The sequence below is a fragment of the Carassius carassius genome, chromosome 18 (genome assembly GCF_963082965.1).
Source record: "Carassius carassius chromosome 18, fCarCar2.1, whole genome shotgun sequence".
NCBI classification, from domain to species: domain Eukaryota; kingdom Metazoa; phylum Chordata; class Actinopteri; order Cypriniformes; family Cyprinidae; genus Carassius; species Carassius carassius.
In genome coordinates, this window is record NC_081772.1 from 21,305,617 (window position 1) to 21,311,616 (window position 6,000).

Genomic DNA, 6,000 nt, shown 5'->3' on the forward strand with positions numbered 1-6,000 from the left:
TGCCATAAGGCAAAAGTGATAACTAAGTGGCTCGGGGACCAGAGTTTTGAAATTTTGGGTCCATGGCCTGGAAACTCCCCAGATCTTAATCCCATTGAGAACTTGTGGTCAATCCTTAAGAGGCGGGGGGACAAACAAAAACCCACTAATTCTGACAAACTCCAAGAAGTGATTATGAAAGAATGGATTGCTATCAGTCAGGATTTGGCCCAGAAGTTGATTGAGAGCATGCCCAGTCGAATTGCAGAGGTCCTGAAAAAGAAGGGCCAACACTGCAAATTCTGACTCTTTGCATAAATGTCATGTAATTGTCGATTAAATCCTTTGAAACGTATGAAGTGCTTGCAATTATATTTCAGTACATCACAGAAACAACTGAAACAAAGATCTAAAAGCAGTTTAGCAGCAAACTTTTTGAAAACTAATATTTATGTAATTCTCAAAACTTTTGGCCACGACTGTAGATTGTGTCAGATGCTTATTTGCTTGTTTAACTTTCATATATTATTTTGTGTTCTCATTCATGTACAGCTTTTATTTTCGGGTTCTTGTTGCTAGCTCATGTAATGTTCTGTTCACAATTCCTCCTTTGATTGTTCCCAGGCATAGATGTATTAATAAGTAGATATGCCACATTCAGCAGCCGCGCTCCATCTGATTCTCAAAAAAACTTTATAAGTGAGGCTTTAACCAGATGAAAAAACGGCCAGGTTACGGAGACTTTCCTGGAAGAGGCAGTCCAGCCAAACATGATTATCTGTTCCAGGAAATGATTCTTATTTACCTCTTTTGTTGTCTGGCACTGGGAAAAAAAAAAAACATATGACTGTAATAAAACCTATTTACAACTTTGACCAAAAAATATAACAATCGCAAATGAAAGGAAAATAAAATAGTGAGGTTGAAAAGATGAGTAAGGTGAATTGAATAAAAATTTGAGTGATTTTGTGCTTTACTATCTAGCAGACAGCTAAATGTCTGAGAGGATGGAGGGCAGAAGATAAAACGATGTGTAAGAATAATATATATGTAAACATTCACTGGTTCTTCAAAGCCAAAGAAACAGCTGTATGATCTTGAACTCTCCGTTCAGCTCAGCTGGCTAATCTTAAAATGTGAAAGAGGAATTGAGAAACCTCTGTGAAACCCAGGATGGGTCGGTCGGGTCCCAGACTCCTCTTTTATACCTCGATATCTCCAAAGATAAAAGATCTTTGCTTTCATCTCCTCTCTTTTTGTATTCATTAGACATGAAAGTGCTTCAGTTTTGCTCTCTCTCAGGATCTCTGTGATGCAAAAATTACACAGAAGCCTCCTGGTATCAGAAAATCATCTCCCATTGTCCCATTGAAATTATTCTGGGCTTGTTTTAGCTCTTTTGCAGAATTATAGCAAACAAATCTCGCTTCACAACATTACTTTTATTTTCATTACAGTGAAGGGTCATTAGATTCCAACAATGGTTGTTCAATTTAAATCTTCAGCTTTAGACATGGATCTGATTCTATCTTTTAATAAGAGAAGAGGAATTAATCTTTTTTAACATTAGCACATAGCATTTTTACCATAGATTTTGTAACTGAAATTTTTCAGTAACACCTTACTATTTAGGTTTAATTTGCTGACAATTTGCTAATCACACAATGCCATGGAATGCTATAACGATAGCATGATTCAGATAGATAGATATATGTACATCAGCCTGCTCTTTTGGGTAACTGAAGACGACACTGCTTACAAATCTCTTGTATCACACAGCAGACTCAATTACCTGTTTCATAAATAAGCAACTGGAACCATCCAAAATAATCTTTTGGAATAGAACTATTTACGCTTTGCCGATTTGGTTACTAATTTAGATGAATTTGTAAAATCTCATTCAGACATTTTTGTGCAATCTGCTTAGGGCCTGCTAATTAATTAGGAGTCGACCTTCATGAATATTTCTCTAAAAATCATACTTCTTTCATAATTTTTTACAAACTCCCCACCTCATAAAATACTCATGAGGTCCACGCTATCCATCTTGAATCTTTGAAGGTGTGTTTACAATTTTAGTTCAGTTCTCTTGGTTCTTTTGGTCCAAACCAAAAAGATAATGATACATTTAGTCTAGGTTTGCTTAGCATTTACATTGTCATTTTTTTTTATCACTGAACCTACAAATAAAAGGCAGAAGTATACCATCAAAATTGGACAGCTTTGTTTTATGACATATTTTCAGAATCAGAATTAGGTTTATTTGCGCAAACACACAAGGAATTTGTTGAATTTGTGTGTTTTTTTTAAGGTGCTCCTGGTACATACAAACATACATGCATACATACACATCTGACATGAGAACAAAAAAGAAAAAGAAATTTAGCAATAAATAATGTGAAAGAATCTGGAACAGAATATTGATTGATGTACATATTTGTGCATTTTTACTCTATATAGAACTGTATAAATATTAGAGATATGCATATGTATTTACATAATACATATGCATATCCATTATAGACAGCCATTAAGTTCCGTATCAGTTACATATTATCATTACTTACCTATAAGGCCCTAAATGGTCTAGCTCCTGCGTACTTAACTAGCCTCATACCACATTACAATCCATCACGCTCCCTAAGGTCACAAAACGCTGGACTTTTGGTAGTTCCTAGGATAGCAAAGTCCACTAAAGCAGGTAGAGCTTTTTCACATTTGGCTCCCAAACTCTGGAATAGCCTTCCTGATAATGTTCGGGGTTCAGACACACTCTCGCTGTTTAAATCTAGATCAAAAACGCATCTCTTTCGCCAAGCATTTGAATAATGTATCTTAAATTGTGAGTGTAGTTGCATCTGATCAAATGCACATTCTTATACTTTAGCTTGGGTTAAACTTATTAATTTTACTTTGTTGGATCAGCAGCTTTTACATCCCGTGGTACAGTAACTAGGATTTACACAAGCTCCAGTCTGGATCCAGAACACCTGAGAAGAGATGATGCTGACCCTCAGAGGACCTCAGATGATGCTAACCCTGAATCAACAAACAGAACTAACAAATATTGCTACAAGTGTGACTGCATCATATAATAATTATTAATTATTAATAATATTAATAATGTTCATCGTCTGGCTGACTACGTCTTGTATTAATTTTTCTACAAATCCTGTCATACGTGCACAAACTGACAGTCACCACTTATAAGCTATTACTAAATATTGTAGAAACATAATTTTCTGTAAAGTTGCTTTGTAACTATTTGTATTGTAAAAAGCGCTATACAAATAAACTTGAATTGAATTGCTCAACCTCTTGTCTGTAAGCAGACTCATCACCGTCCTAAATTGTCGTCTGCAAACTTCAGGAGCTTGACAGAGGGTTCTTTTGAGGTGCAGTCGTTTGTGTAAAGGGAGAAGAGCAGTGGGGAGAGAACGCAGCCCTGAGGAGCTCCGGTGCTGATTATACGGGTGTAGGATGTGAGTTTTCCCAGCCTCACTAGCTGCTGCCTGTCTGCCAGGAAGCTTTTGATCCACAGACAGATGGAGGTGGGTATAGAGAGCTGTGTGAGTTTATTCTGAAGGGTGTCTGGCATGATGGTGTTGAAAGCGGAGCTGAAGTCCACAAACAAGATCCTTGCATAAGAGATAAATGTGAAGATGGGTGATAGCTGGACAGCACAGGCTTTGAGGCAGGCTGGAGAGACACCGTCTGGGCCTTTGGCTTTCCTTATCTTCTGCTTCCTGAAGACTTTGCACACATCCTCATCGAAGATCTTGAGTACAGGCTGAGAAACAATAGGGGGAGGTTGTTGATGACTGTGCTGTGAGATGGTCAGAGTGGGTGTGGGGTGTCAGACCAGGCGTTTGCTTTTCAAACCTGCAGTAAAACTCGACTGGCCTCATTGCTGGGGGACGGGGACTTGTAGCTGGTGATGGCTTGCAGGCCATTCCACACTGATGTAAAGTCATTACTTGAAAACTGTGGTTTATGCTTTTCAGAGTAGTTTAACTTTGCCACTCTTATCTCCCTATTCAGTGTGTTTTGCAAGTACATCCAAAACTGCTGTCTTCTGGGCTAAATGTGCTTTCTGTATGTGTGTACATCTAATTGTATTTTTACCAGTTGATAACTCACAATGAGGTTATAACGTGTAAATGAGTCAGAACCACCAGGAATTTGTCTGTTGCACACAGAGATCTGCTACAAGGAGATGGCAGTTTGGCAAGCTCTTATGATGAGACGAACTAGAGCATTCTGACCTTTTTAGGGTCACATCTTGTGACATTATGTCCTCTTTTTGGTTCATTTAGATGTCTTTATTCCATGTTTAATAATATTAAATTATTATGTGTATAAGTAAGAGTAATTTTAGTCAAAAATATTGATACGAGCTTGTCTATAGTATTTGTATTCTGATCTCTTCTGAAATCATTTTTCAAGTAGATTAATGTGTAGTGGTATTTCCGCAAATCTGCGTTCAGGACAGATCATATTGAAGCACAAATGGATGAACCATGGGGAACACTATTAGGCGCTTCAGATTTCTGACTGTCACTGACTTATAATTGAAAGTATGGGATTTCCAAAAAACTCAAATATCTAAATTAATAAATAATCAATATCAACATCCATAATGCATTTTTGAATGCAAAACAATGCACAAATGTTACAATTCAATCTGTTGTTTTTACAAAAGCCCTGGAGCAGTCAAAATGCAAGATAATGCAAAATTGTACACCTGCTGACAAATACTTAGGTCTGGGTACAGGTAACATGGAGAAAGAGTTTCACATTGATCATTTACACATAATTTGGACACTGTAGCAATACAAAGCTGGTTGAAAATTTGTGAACATTTCATTTAATATTTTATAAGGTAATTATCATTCCCTTCACATTATGAGGATACTATCAAAATAAACTTAGCTCTTGCTTTACCACAGCAGACTCAGACTAAATCTTTTTTTTTCTTTTCTGACAAGCAACAAGGGTAAATGACTGGCTTAAAAAATATGTATAGGTGCTGGTCTTATAATTAGAATATCATCAAAAAGATTATTTATTTCACTAATTCCATTCAAAAAGTGAAACTTGTATATTATATTATATTCATTCATTACACACAGACTGACATATTTCAAACGTTTATTTCTTTTAATTTTGATTATTATAACTAAGGAAAATCCCAAATTCAGTATTTCAGAAAATTTGAATATTGTGAAAAGGTTCAATATTGAAGACACCTGGTGCCACACTCTAATCAGCTAATTTCATTTATTTCATTTAATTTAATCATTTAGCAGACGCTTTTATCCAAAGCGACTTAAAAATGAGAACAATAGAAGCAGTCAGGTCAACAAGAGAACAACAACAGTCTCAGTTAGTCTAGTACAGAACGCATAGCCAGGCTTTTTTTTATTTTTTATTTTAAATAAATGAAAAGACAAAAAAAAAATCAGAGGGAAAAGTGCTAGTATTAGTTGGTTAAGTGCTGGGGAAAAAGAGGAGTCTTTAGTTTCTTTAGTTTCTTGAAAATGAGTAAAGACTCAGCTGTACTAATTGAGATTCGGAGGTCATTCCACCAGCTGGGCACAGTCCAGGAAAAGGTCAGTGAGAGTGATATTGAACTTTTTGGGATGGGACCACAAGGCGTTGTTCACTTGCAGAGCGCAAACTTCTGGAGGGCACATAAGATTGAACTAGTGAGTTTAGGTATGTTGGTGCCGTGCCAGTGGTTGTCTTGTAGGCAAGCATCGGTACCTTGAATTTGATGCGAGCGGCTACTGGTAGCCATTGTAACCTGATGAGGAGAGGAGTAACGTGAGCTTTTTTTGGCTCATTGAAGACAACCCTCGCTGCTGCATTCTGGATCAATTGCAGAGGCTTGACAGTACATGCAGGATTAAAGTAAAAGCTAATTAACTCAAAACACCTGCAAAGGCCTTTAAATGGTCTCTCAGTCTAGTTCTGTAGGCTACACAATCATCGGTAAGACTGCTGACTTGACAGTTGTCC